Genomic DNA, 17,019 nt, shown 5'->3' with positions numbered 1-17,019 from the left:
CTTACCTTCCTCAGTATTCTGGGGGTAGATCCCATCCGGCCATGGGGACATTAATTACTTTAATGCATTTTAAGATGCCCAACACCTTCTCTTTATTAATTTCAACATGAATGCGAGGTTGGATAAACTCGGTTTGTTCTCACTGGAACGACCGAGGTTGAGGGGCAACCTGATAGAGGTCTACAAAATTCTGAGGGGCATAGACAGAGTGGATAGTCAGAAGCTTTTTCCCAGAGTGGTACAGTCAATTACTAGGGGGCATAGGTTTAAGGTGCGAGGGGCAAGATTTAGAGGAGATGTACGAGGGAAGTTTTTTACACAGAGGGTAGTGGGTTCCTGGAACTCGCTGCCGGAGGAGGTGGAGGAAGCAGGGACGATAGTGACAGTTAAGGGGTGATGCACTATCAATGACCACAGAAACAAAGATGTAGTCCGAATTGAAGGCTCTAATCGACAAGATGTTTCCCCAGCAGCTCAAGTATAGAAAAGGCAGCTGCTGGGGAAACACGGGTTCTTATACCCCGTCTCAATGGGCGGAGCTACCTTACATTCTGACCAATGGGTTACAAACCATTGGGCCAATGAGCAGCGAGCTTTCTCCACCAATGGTGGCTCAGCGCTCCCAGGTACCGTAGTACCTCTAGTCATACTACAACATTCACCCCCTGTTGAAAAAAAGTACCGGGGAGGGGCTCCTTGATCGTCCAGCCATAACTGGCGGTCCGTGCGGGTGGAATAGCATAACTGGTAGTATGACTAGTGATTGGGGACTGCACTCCTCTCGTACGGCGGCTGCCCACTGGCCCATAACTATTTACAGAGACATCTACAGTTCTATAATTCTGGCAATAGGCTGTGTACATGTCACATTCAAAAGAGAGAGAGAGAGAGAACAGTACAGCACAGAACAGGCCCTTCGGCCCTCGATGTTGTGCCGAGCAATGATCACCCCCTACTCAAGCCTAACATATCCACCGCATACCAGTACCCACCCCCCAATTAACCTTACTTTAACACTAAGGGCAATTTAGCATGGCCAATCCACCTAACCCGCACATCTTTGGACTGTGGGAGAAAACCGGAGCACCCGGAGGAAACCCACGCACACACGGGGAGGACGTGCAGACTCCGCACAGACAGTGACCCAGAATCGAACCTGGGACCCTGGAGCTGTGAAGCATTAATGCTAACCACCATGCTACCGTGTTGCCCCCAAAAAGAGTCCATCAATAGTTCATAGTGGCTCGATCAGACGGTCGGGAGCCCTGATTGTCCTTTGCGATCGACGGAGCTTCGGCGGAGATGTCGATGGAGGTGCAGGTGTCTGTGACTCCGGAAGCTTGGACCCGTTCCCTGTGGCGGTTTCAACACCCCTAGGTGGCGCTGGTGAGGATGGTCGGACCGGGGAGGGGGTCGTCTAATCCTCTGGGTGGTGCAGGTGAGGGGGTTGGCGGACCAGGGAGGGGAGCGTCTGTAGAGTGCAATTGTGGGCGGGGGGGTCCGGGCCTAGCCTGCGGGGAAAACGGTTCTCCAGGGAAGGGGGCTACAGTGAGAGGTGCCGGTGGGGGGGAGGGTGGGGCTGGTAGTGTGGGCGATGGAGGGGATCCAGCGGGCACCAGGTCCCGTAGAGAGACCGTGTCTTGTCGGCCGTCGGGGTACTACACGTATGCATATTGCGGGTTAGCGTGGAGCAGTTGGACCCTCTCGACCAACGGATCCAATTTGTGCGCCGCACGTGTTTCCGGAGCAGGATGTGCCCGGGGGCTGCCAGGCAGGTCGGGAGCGGGGTCCCTGAGGAAGGCTTCCTGGGGAAGACAAGATGTTCGTGAGGTGTTTGGTTAGTTGCAGTGCAGAGCATAGAACATAGAACAGTACAGCACAGAACAGGCCCTTCGGCCCTCGATGTTGTGCCGAGCAATGATCACCCTACTCAAACCCACGTATCCACCCTATACCCAGAACCCAACATGCTACCACTATGCTACCGTGCGACCGGATGGAGTGGAGGGCGTCTGGGAGGACCTCCTGCCAGCGGGAGACTGGGGGATTTCTGGACCGTAGGGCCAGCAGGACGGTCTTCCAGACCGTACCGTTCTCCCGCTCAACCTGTCCGTGACCCCGGGGGTTATAACTGGTCGTCCTGCTGGAGGCAATGGCCTTGCTAAGCAGGAATTGACGCAGTTCGTCGCTCATGAAGGAGGACCCCCGATCACTGTGAATGTAGGCGGGGAATCCGAACAGGGAGAAAATGGTGTGGAGGCCTTTAATGATGGTGGTTGTGGTCATGTTGGGGCAGGGGATGGGGAAAGGGAAGCGGGAGTGCTCGCCAATCACGTTGAGGTAGTACGTGTTGCGGTAGTTGGAGGGGAGGGGACCTTTGAAGTCCATGCTGAGGCGTTGAAAGGAACAGGAAGGCTTTATCAGATGCGCTTTTTCAGGGCGGTAGAAGTGCGGCTTGCACTCCGCACAACGTGGCATTCTCCAGTTACTGACCTGACCTCCTCGATGGAGTAGGGAAGTTTGCGGGTCTTCACGAAATGAAAGAAGCGGGTGACCCCCGGGTGGCAGAGGTCCGCGTGCAGGGCTCGGAGGCGGTCCACTTGTGCATTGGCACAGGTGCCGCGGGACAGGGCATCAGGAGGCTCGTTTAGCTTCCCGGGCCGATACAGGATCTTGTAGTTGTAGGTGGCTAGTTCGATCCTCCACCGCAAGATCTCATCGTTCTTTATCTTGTCCCGCTGTGCATTGTCAAACATGAAAGCTATCGACCGTTGGTCTGTGAGGAGGGTAAACCTCCTGCCGGCCAGGTAATGCCTCCAATGTCGTACAGATTCTACTATGGCCTGTGCTTCCTTCTCGACCGAGTGGCGGATTTCGGAAGCATGGAGTGTACGGGAGAAGAAGGCCATGGGTCTGCCCGCTTGGTTGAGGGTGGCTGCCAGAGCTACGTCAGACGTGTCAATCACGACTTGGAATGGGAGGGACTCGTCGATGGCGCGCATTGTGGCCTTTGCGATATCCGCTTTGATGCGGCTGAAGGCCTGGCGGGCCTCCATCGACAAGGGGGAAAGTGGTTGTTTGGATGAGAGGACGGGCTTTGTCGGCGTAGTTGGGGACCAACTGAGCGTAATAGGAGGAAAACCCCGTGGCAGCGCTTCAGGGCCTTGGAGCAGTGGGGGAGGGGGAGCTCCATCAGGGGGCGCATGCGTTCCGGGTCGGTGCCTATCACTCCATTACGCACTCCGTAGCCGAGGATGGCTAGGCGGTCGGTGCTGAACACACATTTGGCCTTGTTGTAGGTCAGGTTCAAGAGCTTTGCAGTTCGGAGGAATTTGCGGAGGTTGGTGTTGTGGTCCTGCTGGTCGTGGCCGCAGATGGTGACGTTATCGAGATACGGAAAGGTTGCCCGTAAACCGTATCTGTCGACCATTCGGTCCATCTCTCACTGGAAGACCGAGACCCCGTTTGTGACACCGAAGGGAACCCTTAAGAAGTGGTAGAGTCGCCCATTTGCCTCGAACGCAGTGTACTTGCGATCGCTCACACGGATGGGGAGCTGGTGGTAGACAGACTTTCGGTCTACCGTGGAGAAGACCTTGTACTTCGCGATCCTGTTGACCAGGTCGGATATACGGGGAAGAGGGTACGCGTCCAGCTGCGTAAACCTGTTGATGGTCTGACTGTAGTCTATGACCATCCTATTCTTGTCCCCGGTCTTTACCACCAGAGCTTGTGCTCGCCAGGGGCTGTTACTAGCCTCGATGACCCCCTCCTTCAGAAGCCGCTGGACCTTGGACCTGATGAAGACCCGGTCCTGGGCACTGTATCGTCTGCTCCTGGTGGCGACGGGTTTGCAATCCGGGGTGAGGTTTGCAAACAGGGAGGGGGGATCGACCTTGAGGGTCCCGAGGCTGCAGACAGTGAGAGGGGGTATAGGGCCGCTGAATTTAAACATCAGACTCTGAAGATTACATTGAAAGTCTAACCCCAGGAGTGTGGCTGTGCAGAGGTGGGGGAGGATGTAGTGCCGGTAATTTTTGAACTCCCTCCCCTGGACAGTGAGGTTCACTACACAATACCCCTTTATCTTAACCGATTGGGAGCCAGAGGCCAGGGAGATCTGTTGATTGATGGGATGGACAGGAAGAGAACAGCGTCTTACCGTGTCGGGGTGTATAAAGCTCTCCGTGCTCCCAGAGTCGAGCAGACAGGACGTCTCGTGCCCGTTGATCAATACTTTCGTCGTCGCTGTGGAGAGAGTGCGGGGTCGAGACTGGTCCAAAGTTACCGATGCCAATCGTGGCAGATGTTCGGGGTCATCATCGGGCAGTGCGTGGTCATCCGCGCTGGGGTCCTTGGCGCCGGTCCAAGATGGCGGCGCCCACTGGTCGCATGGCTGAGGGTGGACAAAATGGCGCAGCCCATCCCCCGCACGTGGCGTCGGCAGAGCAAGATGGCGGCGCCTGGAGGCCACATGTGGCGCTGGGGGAGGAAGACGGCGCATTTCATGGACTGCACGGGGCCCGAGGAGAGAGTCAGAGTGACGACCCGCATTCGCCGCCCTGGACCGCAGCGACCGCCCTGACTTGGCAGACCGCCATGAAATGGCCCTTCTTGGCGCACCCCTTACATGTTGCCAATCGGCTGGGCATCGCTGTCGCGGGGGTTTTGCCTGTGCACAAAAATAACAACGGGGCCCAGCGGAGTTTCCAGGGCATCTCGCAGCGCAGGCCTGAGGTGGTCCAGAGTTCGTGGGGGAAGAATTCCACGCTGCCCAGGGGGCCGCCGCACGGTCGGGGGCGTAGGCGCGGGCATTTCGGGAGGCAACGTCCAGTGAGTTCGCGAGGGCCCGTGCCTCCGTGAGGCTCAAAGTTTCTTTTTCTAGAAGTCCCTGGCGGATTTGTGGGGACTGCATACCCACAACATAAGCGTCTCGGTTTTGTGTGCTCGTTGGCCGAAACTTGTGGGCAGCTGCAGTTCCTCCCCAGTACGAGGAGCGCACGATAAAATTTGTCTAATGACGCACCAGGGGTCTGCCGCCTCGTTGCCAGTAGATGCCAAGCGTAGACTTGGTTTACTGGGCGGATATAATGTCCTTTGAGTAGTTCCATTGCAGAACCGTAGTCAGTCGCATCCTCGATGAGCGTGTAGACGTCCAGGCCCACTCTCGAGTGCAAGATCTGTAGTTTCTGCTCCCTCGTAGGTGTGCTTTCTGCCGTGCTGAGGTAGACGTTAAACCATGTCAACCAGTGCTTAAAGGTTGTTGCTGCGTTAGCCGCATGGGGGCTGCTCTGTCGACACTCCGGCTTGATGCGGAGCTCCATTCTTTAAAATCTTGCCGATTAAATTGATGCACTATCAATGACCACAGAAACGAGGATGTAGTCCGAATTGAAGGCTTTAATCGACAAGATGTTTCCCCAGTAGCTCAAGTACAGAAAAGGCAGCTGCAGGGGAAACACGGGTTCTTATACCCCGCCTCAATGGGCAGAGCTACCTTACATTCTGACCAATGGGTTACAAACCATTGGGCCAATGAGCAGCGAGCCTTCTCCACCAATGGTGGCTCAGCACTCCCAGGTACCGTAGTACCTCTAGTCATACTACCACAAGGGGCTTTTTGACAAATACATGAATAGGATGGGAATAGAGGGTTACAGACCCTGGAAGTGCAGACGGTTTTAGGTTAGACGGACAGCATGGCTGGCACAGGCTTGGAGGGCCGAAGGGCCTGTTGCTGTGCTGAAGTGTTCCTTGTTCTGAATTCAATATTCCATAGAACCATAGCATCCCTACAGCGCAGAAGGAGATCATTCAGCCCATCGTGTTTATGTCGGCCATCATGCACCTGTCTATTCTAATCCCATTTTACAGCACTTGGTCCATGGCCTAGTGTGCTGAGGCCTAGTGTGCTGAGGCCTAGTGTGCTGCCTAGTGTGCTGAGGCCTAGTGCGCTGAGGCCTAGTGCGCTGAGGCCTAGTGTGCTGAGGCCTTGTGTGCTGAGGCCTAGTGTGCTGAGGCCTTGTGTGCTGAGGCCTTGTGTGCTGAGGCCTTGTGTGCTGAGGCCTTGTGTGCTGAGGCATTTCAAGTGGGTTTTGAGTGAAGTGCACAGTAAATGTTCAGAGAGTTCCCGCCTCTACCACCCAATCAGGCAGCAAGTTCCAGATTCCCTCTGGGTGAAGGAGCATTTCCTCAAAACCCCTCTAAATCTCCTGCTCCTTACCTAAATAATATAACATAAGAACATAAGAACTAGGAGCAGGAGTCGGCCATCTGGCCCCTCGAGCCTGCTCCGCCATTCAATTAGATCATGGCTGATCTTTTGTGGACTCAGCTCCACTTTCCGGCCCGAACACCATAACCCTTAATCCTTTTATTCTTCCAAAAACTATCTATCTTTACCTTAAAAACATTTAATGAAGGAGCCTCAACTGCTTCACTGGGCAAGGAATTCCATAGATTCACAACCCTTTGGGTGAAGAAGTTCCTCCTAAACTATGCTTCCTGGTTATTGATTCCACTACTAAGGTGAAAAGTTTCTTCTGATCCACCCTGTCTATAACCCTCATAATTTTGGACGCCTCAAACAGGTTCCCCCCCCCCCCCCCCCCCGGCCTTCTCTGCTCCAGGAAAAACAACCCCGGCCTATCAAGGCTGTAACTCTCCAGCCCAGGAAACACTCTGGTGAATCTCCGCTGCACCCCCTCCAGTACAACCATCCCGAGTGCGGTGACCAGAACTGTACACAGTTCTCCAGCTGTGGCCGAACAAGAATTTAGATCATAGATCATAGAATTTACAGTGCAGAAGGAGGCCATTCGGCCCATCGAGTCTGCACCGGCTCTTGGAAAGAGCATCCTACCCAAGGTCAACACCTCCACCCTATCCCCATAACTCAGTAACCCCACCCAACACTCAGGGCAATTTTGGACACTAAGGGCAATTTAGCATGGCCAATCCACCTAACCGGCACATCTTTAGACTGTGGGAGGAAAGCGGAGCACCCGGAGGAAACCCACACAGACACGGGGAGGATGTGCAGACTACGCACAGAGACCCAAGCCGGAATCGAACTTGGGACCCTGGAGCTGTGAAGCAATTGTGCTATCCACTGTGCTACCGTGCTGCAGCTCCATCAAAGTCTCCCTGCTTTTATATTCTATTTTATTCCTGTCCCCTGTGCAATCCTGGAAGCAGATTAGGTCTGGGACATAATTTACAGGATATGATTCATGCTGAGAGAATAATCATTTTCCATTATCTCCACAGGAGATTACAGTCAGATGCTTCTTCCTTTGCTATGCCCTTGTCTGGAAAAGGGTTTAACATTCCATTGTCCCTAAGATCTTTGTATCAACCAATCGGAACCATTCAGACAGTTACCAAATTTTTTTTTTTAATTTTGCGTTCTCAGGCACCTTTGACTTGTATGTCCATCCGAAAAAAAACTTGTCTTATTTTTAAGTCTAACATTTCTCCAGACAATTTGGAGATTTGATCCACCATCATTGTGACTGCAAGAAGAGTGGGAAGTCAGGGAGCAGAGCGGGAAGAAAACAGCACAGAGGAGAGAGAGATACGGAAAGAGAGACACAGAGAGAGAGAGAGGGGGAGAGAAAGAGAGAGACAGAGAGACAGATAGGGAGAGAGACAGACAGAGAGAGACAGAGAGAGAGAGACAGAGAGAGATAAAGAGAGAGAGAGGCAGACAGATAGAGAGAAAGAGACAAATAGAGAGAGAGACAGAGAGACAGATAGGGAGAGAGACAGACAGAGACACACAGAGAGAGAGAGAGAGAGAGGGAGACAGATAGAGAGAAAGAGACAGATAGAGAAAGAGATAGAGGGAGAGAGTCAGAGAGAGAGAGAGAGACAGAAAGTGAGACAGACAGATAGACAGAAAGAGAGAGAGAGACAGAGAGAGAGAGAGAGACAGAGAGAGACAGAGAGAGACAAATAGAGAGAGAGACAGAGAGAGACAGAAAGTGAGACAGAGAGAGACAGAAAGAGAGAGAGAGACAGAAAGAGAGACACAGAGAGAGAGAGACACAGAGAGACACAGCGAGAGAGAGAGACAGAGAGATAGATAGGGAGAGAGACAGACAGAGAGAGACAGAGAGACAAATAGAGAGAGAGACAGAGGGAGAGAGTCAGAGAGAGAGAGACAGAGAGAGAGAGACAGAAAGTGAGACAGAGAGAGAGACAGAAAGAGAGAGACAGAAAGAGAGAGGGAGACAGAGAGAGAGACACACAGAGACACAGAGAGAGAGAGAGACAGAGAGACAGAGATAGATAGAGAGAGAGAGACAGAGAGCAACAGAGAGAGAGACACACACAGAGAGAAAGAGAGAGAGTGAGAGAGAGAGAGAGACAGAGATAGAGAGAGGGAGAGAGAGACACAGAGAGAAAGAGAGAGAGTGAGAGAGAGAGAGAGAGAGGGGGGAGAGAAACATATGAATTAGGAGCAGGAGCAGACCATCCAGCCTCTCGAGCCAGCTCCAGCAGTCAATGCGACTATAGCTGATCTGATTGTAATGTCAGCCCCACTTTCTGCCTGGCTGAAACACAGCGAGTAATTAGGAAAGCAAATGGAATGTTTTCATTTATTGTGAGGGAGAACTGGTGACAAAAGTAGAGAGGTTATGTTTCAGTTGTACCAATTGGTGAGACCACATTCTACCTGTCATAGAATCCCTCCAGGGCCATTCAGCCCATCGAGTCTGCACTGACCCTACCTAGGTCCACACCTCCTGCCCTATCCCTGTAACCCTACCTAACCTAAGGGCAATGTATCATGGCCAATCCACCCAACCTGCACATCTTTGGACCGTGGGAGGAAACCGGAGCACCCGGAGGAAACCCACCCAGACACGGGGAGAACGTGCAGACCCCGCACAGACAGTGACCCAGGGTCCCTGGCGCTGTGAGGCAGCAGTGCTAACCACTGTGTCACCACGCCACCCAGGAAATTTGCCCATTAGAAGCAGTTTCGAGAAGGTTTCTTGGACTAACATCATGAATGTGTGGAGTGACTCGAGTTCAGAAGAGTGAGAGGCGACTTGATCGGAAATGTTCCGATTCCGAGGGGTATGGACAGGGTGGATATGGAGAGGCGAGGCGGGATTCCCCGTCCCCCAGGCCCCGATGTGATTCTCCACTCCCGCTGCTTACCAATGGGATTCCCATCGAAACCGCCCCCATGTTGCCGGGAAACCTGCGGACGGGAATAGCGACGGCTGGAGAATTCCGGCCATTATTTCTCTCAGAGGGTCCTGAGTCGGGAACTCTCTCTCTCGGAAGGCGGTGGAAGCAGAATCTTAGCAAGGAGGTGAAAGGTTTGTCGTGTTATTCACCCTGGGGTAACACGGACTGCAACAAGATGCAGATGAACGGTAAAGCAGACACCAAACGTTGGCGTTGGTTCAATACGGTTTATTGAACTTCTGTAACAATACACACAGCTGGCTGTGGGTTGACACTCTCCTACTCTAAGTATACTAACTCTAACTAACGAGACCAGGCTAGCTCTGAGTGAAGAAGATGCTGACTGATATCTCCACCCTGACTGTCACTACAGTTGTCACCAGTGGAAAGAGGCGGAGTGCTGATGCCTTGTGTGTTTTATAGCTGGAAGTCCCCCCCCCCCCCGCCCCCCGGTATTCTGTCTGTTGATTGGTTGTGTTCTGTCCTGTATGTTGATTGGCTAACCTGTGTGTCTGTCACATCCAAACCTGGCACAAGCAATGATGTCTGCCCAACATTGCCGATGACGCCAGGCTGTGAGTCATCATCAATTTCAGAAAGTTAAGGATTAGCATATGTAAAATCAGGGGCGGGATTCTCTGACCCCCCCCCCACTGGGTCCGAGAATCGCGGGGGGGAGGGGGGGGTGTGAACCCCGCCCCCGCCGGCTGCCGAATTCCCCGGCGCCGGGGTTTTGGCGGGGGAGGGAATCGCGCCGGGCCGGTCGGCGGCTGCTGGCAGCAGCTCCCCCGGCGATTCTCCGGCCCGCGATGGGCCGAGTGGCCGCCCATTTCCGGCCAGTCCCGCCGGCGTGAATCTCAACAGGTCCTTACCGGCGGGACCTGGCTGCACGGGCGGCCTCCGGGGTCATCAGGGGGGGGAGGGGATCTGGCCCTGGGCCAGGGTCCACCGATCCGTGGGCGGGCCTGTGTGGGGGCACTCTATTCCTCCGCACCGGCTGCTGTCAACGTCAGCCATGGCCGGGGCGGAGAAGAAACCCCCCCTGCGCATGCGCTGGGATGACGCCAGAACACACTGGCGCTCCCGCGCTTACACCAACTCGTGCCGGCTGGGGCGACGCCAAAAACTCCGACGCCGGACTAGCCGCTGAAGATGCGGAGGATTCCGCACCTTCAGGGCGGCCGGACGCTGGAGTGGTTCACGCCAGTCCTCGGCGCCGGAGTGGCCCAACCCGCCGGTTCGCGGTGAATCCCGCCCCAGGTTTGTAGAAGCAACATTTCCCCCTTGCACAAGATTTGGATGTTGTGAACTTGTGATGAACAAGAGATAATATTTCCTTGATTTCCTTCAGCTCGATGGGCATGACTTGCCCTTGGCATCGCAAACAACCTTTGTGACAGAGGGTGCAGGGGGTACAGGTGGCATTGCCATCGATCTGTGTGCCATCTGCCTGTCTCTGTTTGTCTGTCTGATCCTTTTCCAATGCTGCAGGTCGCCCACTGCGCTGTCCTTGCGATTACCGAGAATTAGCCAGATAGGGTTTCTGAGTTTAAACACAGAACAAGATTATTTCATTGACCCAGTTCCCAAATGTTTTAAAATCTCGGTAAATTGTAACCCTCATTCATACATAACATTACCTCCCCGCCCAACACACACACACACCAATAGAGATGGTAGAATTAGCAATGTTTCACAGTTGGTGAAGGGAATAAATAATCAAAGGAATATTTGGTTAACTTTCCACATTGCAAGGGTTTATTTGTGTTGCCTGCCTGGGTGTAATTGTGTGGAGCCGTTTTCCACTTTCTATCCCAACCGTTTGTAATCGGTTTCCCGTTCAAGGACGGCTAATTTGCAAATCCCGGGCAGGTTAACTTTGTGAGGGAGCTTTTTAGTACAGCATTCAGGGACTGGATTCTCTGCGGCCCACCACCTGTAGCGGAGTTCCCGGTTGCGGCTGTGATTCACAACGTCCACAAACCCTCAGCCGCACAGCCTCCGCGCTCAGATGGTCGGTGGGGCAGGCGGGCGTAGGCCTCGCTTGCCCGCTGAAACGGGGCCACACGGTCAAGGGTTGGCATGGCGATCCCACAGGGGCAGAGGCACCCATCTCCCCCCCCCCTCATCCCACAAAGATTAGCCCAGGCCATGGGCAGCCCATACTCTACCCCCACCCCCCCCAATGGCAGCCCACCCAGACCAAGGCGGGCCCATGGTGGGTCCCGTAACCAGGACAGCAATCCCATCCCCGAGCTCTTTGCCTGGGAGTGAAGACGCTACTCCCCTCCTCCGGTCTCCACAGCAGTCCTTTCGCCAGCTTCCCGTTTTTAAAAAGAGAGACCAATCAGTGGGACCCATACGACCACTCGCTGGGCAGGCCGTTAGATCCAGAGGAGGTTCACGAGAATATTCCCTGGAATGAAGAAATGAAATGAAATGAAAATCGCTTATTGTCACGAATAGGCTTCAAATGAAGTTACTGTGAAAAGCCCCTAGTCGCCACATTCCGGCGCCTGTTCAGTGAGGCTGTTACGGGAATTGAAACGTGCTGCTGGCCTGCCTTGGTCTGCTTTCAAAGCCAGCGATTTAGCCCAGTGCAAGAGCTTGTCGTATGTCCAGCTCTATGCACAAATTACAGTGTGGTCCATAACGGGCCCGACTCTCTCCCGAGTTATCCTTTTAACCTTAATGTACTTGTAAAACAATTTAGGATTTTCCTTTATTTTACCAGCCAGAATCCTCTCATTTCCCCTTTTTGTTCTCCTAATTTCCTTTTGTAATTCCCTCTTGCACATTCTATATTCCTCTCGGGTTTCTGCTGTTTTGAGCCCTTGGTATCTGCCATAAGAACATAAGAACATAAGAACTAGGAGCAGGAGTAGGCCATCTGGCCCCTCGAGCCTGCTCCGCCATTCAATTAGATCATGGCTGATCTTTTGTGGACTCAGCTCCACTTACCGGCCCGAACACCATAACCCTTAATCCCTTTATTCTTCAAAAAACTATCTATCTTTACCTTAAAAACATGTAATGAAGGAGCCTCAACTGCTTCACTGGGCAAGGAATTCCATAGATTCACAACCCTTTGGGTGAAGAAGTTCCTCCTAAACTCAGTCCTAAATCTACTTCCCCTTATTTTGAGGCTATGCCCCCTAGTTCTGCTGTCACCCGCCAGTGGAAACAACCTGCCCGCATCTATCCTATCTATTCCCTTCATAATTTTAAATGTTTCTATAAGATCCCCCCTCATCCTTCTAAATTCCAACGAGTACAGTCCCAGTCTACTCAACCTCTCCTCATAATCCAACCCCTTCAGCTCTGGGATTAACCTAGTGAATCTCCTCTGCACACCCAGTACGTCCTTTCTCAAGTAAGGAGACCAAAACTGAACACAATACTCCAGGTGTGGCCGCACTAACACCTTATACAATTGCAACATAACCTCCCTAGTCTTAAACTCCATCCCTCTAGCAATGAAGGACAAAATTCCATTTGCCTTCTTAATCACCTGTTGCACTTGTAAACCAACCTTCTGTGACTCATGCACTAGCACACCCAAGTCTCTCTGAACAGCGGCATGCTTTAATATTTTATCGTTTAAATAATAACCCCGTTTGCTGTTATTCCTACCAAAATGGATAACCTCACATTTGTCAACATTGTATTCCATCTGCCAGACCCGAGCCCATTCACTTAACCTATCCAAATCCCTCTGCAGACTTCCAGTATCCTCTGCACTTTTCGCTTTACCACTCATCTTAGCGTCATCTGCAAACTTGGACACATTGCCCTTGGTCCCCAACTCCAAATCATCAATGTAAATTGTGAACAATTGTGGGCCCAACACGGATCCCTGAGGGACACCACTAGCTACTGATTGCCAACCAGAGAAACACCCATTTATCCCAACTCTTTGCTTTCTATTAATTAACCAATCCTCTATCCATGCTACTACTTTACCCTTAATGCCATGCATCTTTATCTTATGCAGCAACCTTTTGTGTGGCACCTTGTCAAAGGCTTTCTGGAAATCCAGATATACCACATCCATCGGCTCCCCGTTATCTACTGCACTGGTAATGTCCTCAAAAAATTCCACTAAATTAGTTAGGCATGACCTGCCTTTAACGAACCCATGCTGCGTCTGCCCAATGGGACAATTTCTATCCAGATGCCTCGCAATTTCTTCCTTGATGATAGATTCCAGCATCTTCCCTATTACCGAAGTTAAACTCACTGGCCTATAATTTCCTGCTTTCTGCCTACCTCCTTTTTTAAACAGTGGTGTCACGTTTGCTAATTTCCAATCCACCGGGACCACCCCAGAGTCTAGTGAATTTCGGTAAATTATCACTAGTGCATCTGCAATTTCCTTAGCCATCTCTTTTAGCACTCTGGGATGCATTCCATCAGGGCCAGGAGACTTGTCTACCTTTAGCCCCATTAGCTTGCCCATCACTCCCTCCTTAGTGATAACAATCCTCTCAAGGTCCTCACCTGTCATAGCCTCATTTCTATCAGTCGCTGGCATGTTATTTGTGTCTTCCACTGTGAAGACCGACCCAAAAAACCTGTTCAGTTCCTCAGCCATTTCCTCATTTCCCATTATTAAAATTCCCTTCTCATCCTCTAAAGGACCAATATTTACCTTAGCCACTCTTTTTTGTCTTATATATTTGTAAAAACTTTTACTGTCTGTTTTTATATTCTGAGCAAGTTTACTCTCATACTCTATCTTACTCTTCTTTATAGCTTTTTTAGTAGCTTTCTGTTGCCCCCTAAATATTTCCCAGTCCTCTAATCTCCCAGCAATCTTTGCCACTTTATATGCTTTTTCCTTCAATTTGATACTCTCCCTTATTTCCTTAGATATCCACGGTCGATTTTCCCTCTTTCTTCCGTCCTTCCTTTTTGTTGGTATAAACCTTTGCTGAGCACTGTGAAAAATCGCTTGGAAGGTTCTCCACTGTTCCTCAACTGTTCCACCATAAAGTCTTAGCTCCCAGTCTACCTTAGCTAGTTCTTCTCTCATCCCCTTGTAATCTCCTTTGTTTAAACACAAAACACTAGTATTTGATTTTACTTTCTCACCCTCCATCTGTATTTTAAATTCCACCATATTGTGATCGCTCCTTCCGAGAGGATCCCTAACTATGAGATCGTGAATCAATCCTGTCTCATTACACAGGACAAGATCTAGGACCGCTTGTTCCCTCGTAGGTTCCATTACATACTGTTCTAGGAAACTATCGCGGATACATTCTATAAACTCCTCCTCATGGTTGCCTTGACCGACCTGGTTAAACCAATCTACATGTAGAGTAAAATCCCCCATGATAACTGCTGTACCATTTCTACATGCATCAGTTATTTCTTTGTTTATTGCCTGCCCCACCATCTCGTTACTATTTGGTGGCCGATAGACTACTCCTATCAGTGACTTTTTCGCCTTACTATTCCTGATTTCCACCCAAATGGATTCAACCTTATCCTCCATAGCACCGATGTCATCCCTTACTATTGCCCGGATGTCATCCTTAAATAACAGAGCAACACCACCTCCCTTACCATCCACTCTGTCCTTCCGAATAGTTTGATACCCTCGGATATTTAACTCCCAGTCGTGACCATCCTTTAACCATGTTTCAGTAATGGCCACTAAATCATAGTCATAAGTACTTATGATAAATCATAAGCCTCCCTTTCTCTCCCGATCCAACGCTGTACATCCCTCGGTATCCAGGGCTCACTGGATTTGTTGGTCCCACCCTGTTTCCTGATTGGAACATGTCGGCTCTGCACCCTCCCTATTTCCTTCTTGACTGCGTCCCACTGTTCTGTCACAGATTTACCGAAAAGTGTCTGCTCCCAGCACTGGACAAATCATATCCGATCTTATTAACATCAGCCTACCCCCAGTTTAGAACTTTGATCTCAGGCCCATCCTTGTCTGTTCCCATAACAATCTTGAATCTAACAGAATTATGATCACTGTCTGCAAAATGCTCCCCTTCTGATTCTTCAACCATTTGCCCAGCTTCGTTACTGAAGATTAAATCCAGGACTGCCCCCTCTCATGTGTAGGACATTATACGTACAGGCTTAAAAAGTTCTCTTGGATGCATTTTAAGAATTCCACCACCTCTAAACTTTTCACACAATTAATATTTGGGAAGTTGAAATCTTCCTCTATCACTACCCTATTACTTTTACATTTCTCTGAAATTTGCCTCCATATCTACTCTTCTCTTTCTTTCGGACTGTTTATGGGCCTATGGAACTCTGCCTGTAATATGGTTGCTCCTTCTTGGCCTGTGTGGAACAAGGAGAAGAACAAAGAAAAATATAGCACAGGAACAGGCCCTTCGGCCCTCCAAGCCTGCGCCGACCATGCTGCCCGTCTAAACTAAAGCCTTCCGGGGTCCGTATCCCTCTATTCCCATCCTATTCATTTATTTGTCAAGATGTCCCTTAAATGTCACTATCGTCCCCTCTCGAATACCTCCACATCCTTCTGGTAGTGCGGCACAAGAATTGAACACTATACTCCAAATGTGGCCTAACTAAGGTTCTATACAGCTGCAACATGACTTTCCAATTCTTATACTCAATGCCCCGGCCAATGAAGGCAAGCATGTTCTCCCAGTGAGCCAGAGAAGACACAGCCAGAGTGAGACACAGCTAAGAGTGAGTTTGGGAATTTGAAATGAAATGAAAATCGCTTATTGTCACCAGTAGGCTTCAATGAAGTACTGTGAAAAGCCCCTAGTCACCACATTCCGGAGCCAGGTCGGTCAAGGCAGCCTTGAGGAGGAGTTTATAGAATGTATCCGCGATAGTTTCCCAGAACAGTATGTAATGGAACCTACGAGGGAACAAGCGGTCCTAGATCTGGTCCTGTGTAATGAGACAGGATTGATTAATGTTCTCATAGTGAGGGATCCTCTCGGAAGGAGCGATCACAATATGGTGGAATTTAAAATACAGATGGAGGGTGAGAAGGTAAAATCAAATACTAGTGTTTTGTGTTTAAACAAAGGAGATTACAATGGGATGAGAGAAGAGCTAGCTAAGGTAGAATGGGAGAAAATACTTTATGGTGAAACAGTTGAGGAACAGTGGAGAACCTTCCAAGCGATTTTTCACAGTGCTCAGCAAAGGTTTATACCAACAAAAAGGAAGGATGGTAGAAAGAGGGAAAATCGACCGTGGATATCTAAGGAAATAAGGGAGAGTATCAAATTGAAGGAAAAAGCATATAAAGTGGCAAAGATTAGTGGGAGACTAGAGAACTGGGAAATCTTTAGGGGGCAACAGAAAGCTACTAAAAAAGCTATAAAGAGCAAGATAGATTATGAGAGTAAGCTTGCTCAGAATATAAAAACATATAAAAGTTTCTACAAATATATCAAACAAAAAAGAGTGGCTAAGGCAGGGGTGGGCAAACTACGGGCCGCGGGCCGCATGCGGCCCGCCAAAAGTCTTTATGCGGCCCACCAAGATCAAGTCATCAAAAAAGAAAAAAAATTTAAAAAAATTTTTTTTTTTTTGTAAGGTTAATAGGAGTGGGGGGGTGGGTGGGGGGCTGTTGGGTTACTGGTATAGGGTGGATACGTTGACTTGAGTAGGTTGATCATTTCTCGGCACAACATCGAGGGCCGAAGGGCCTGTTCTGTGCTGTACTGTTCTATGTTCTATATGAGGCGCCCAGAATCATAACCGGGTGAAGCGCCATTTTTGAAAAGTAGAGAAAAAGAGGGCTAAAGGCAGGATGCCGGCGGGGGAAGCGCTGAGGTATATGCCGCACGCTTA

This window comes from Scyliorhinus canicula, chromosome 23, assembly GCF_902713615.1.
Source record: "Scyliorhinus canicula chromosome 23, sScyCan1.1, whole genome shotgun sequence".
Taxonomy (NCBI): Eukaryota; Metazoa; Chordata; class Chondrichthyes; order Carcharhiniformes; family Scyliorhinidae; genus Scyliorhinus; species Scyliorhinus canicula.
The sequence above is the reverse complement of the archived record's forward strand: the minus strand, read 5'-3'. Positions refer to the sequence as shown.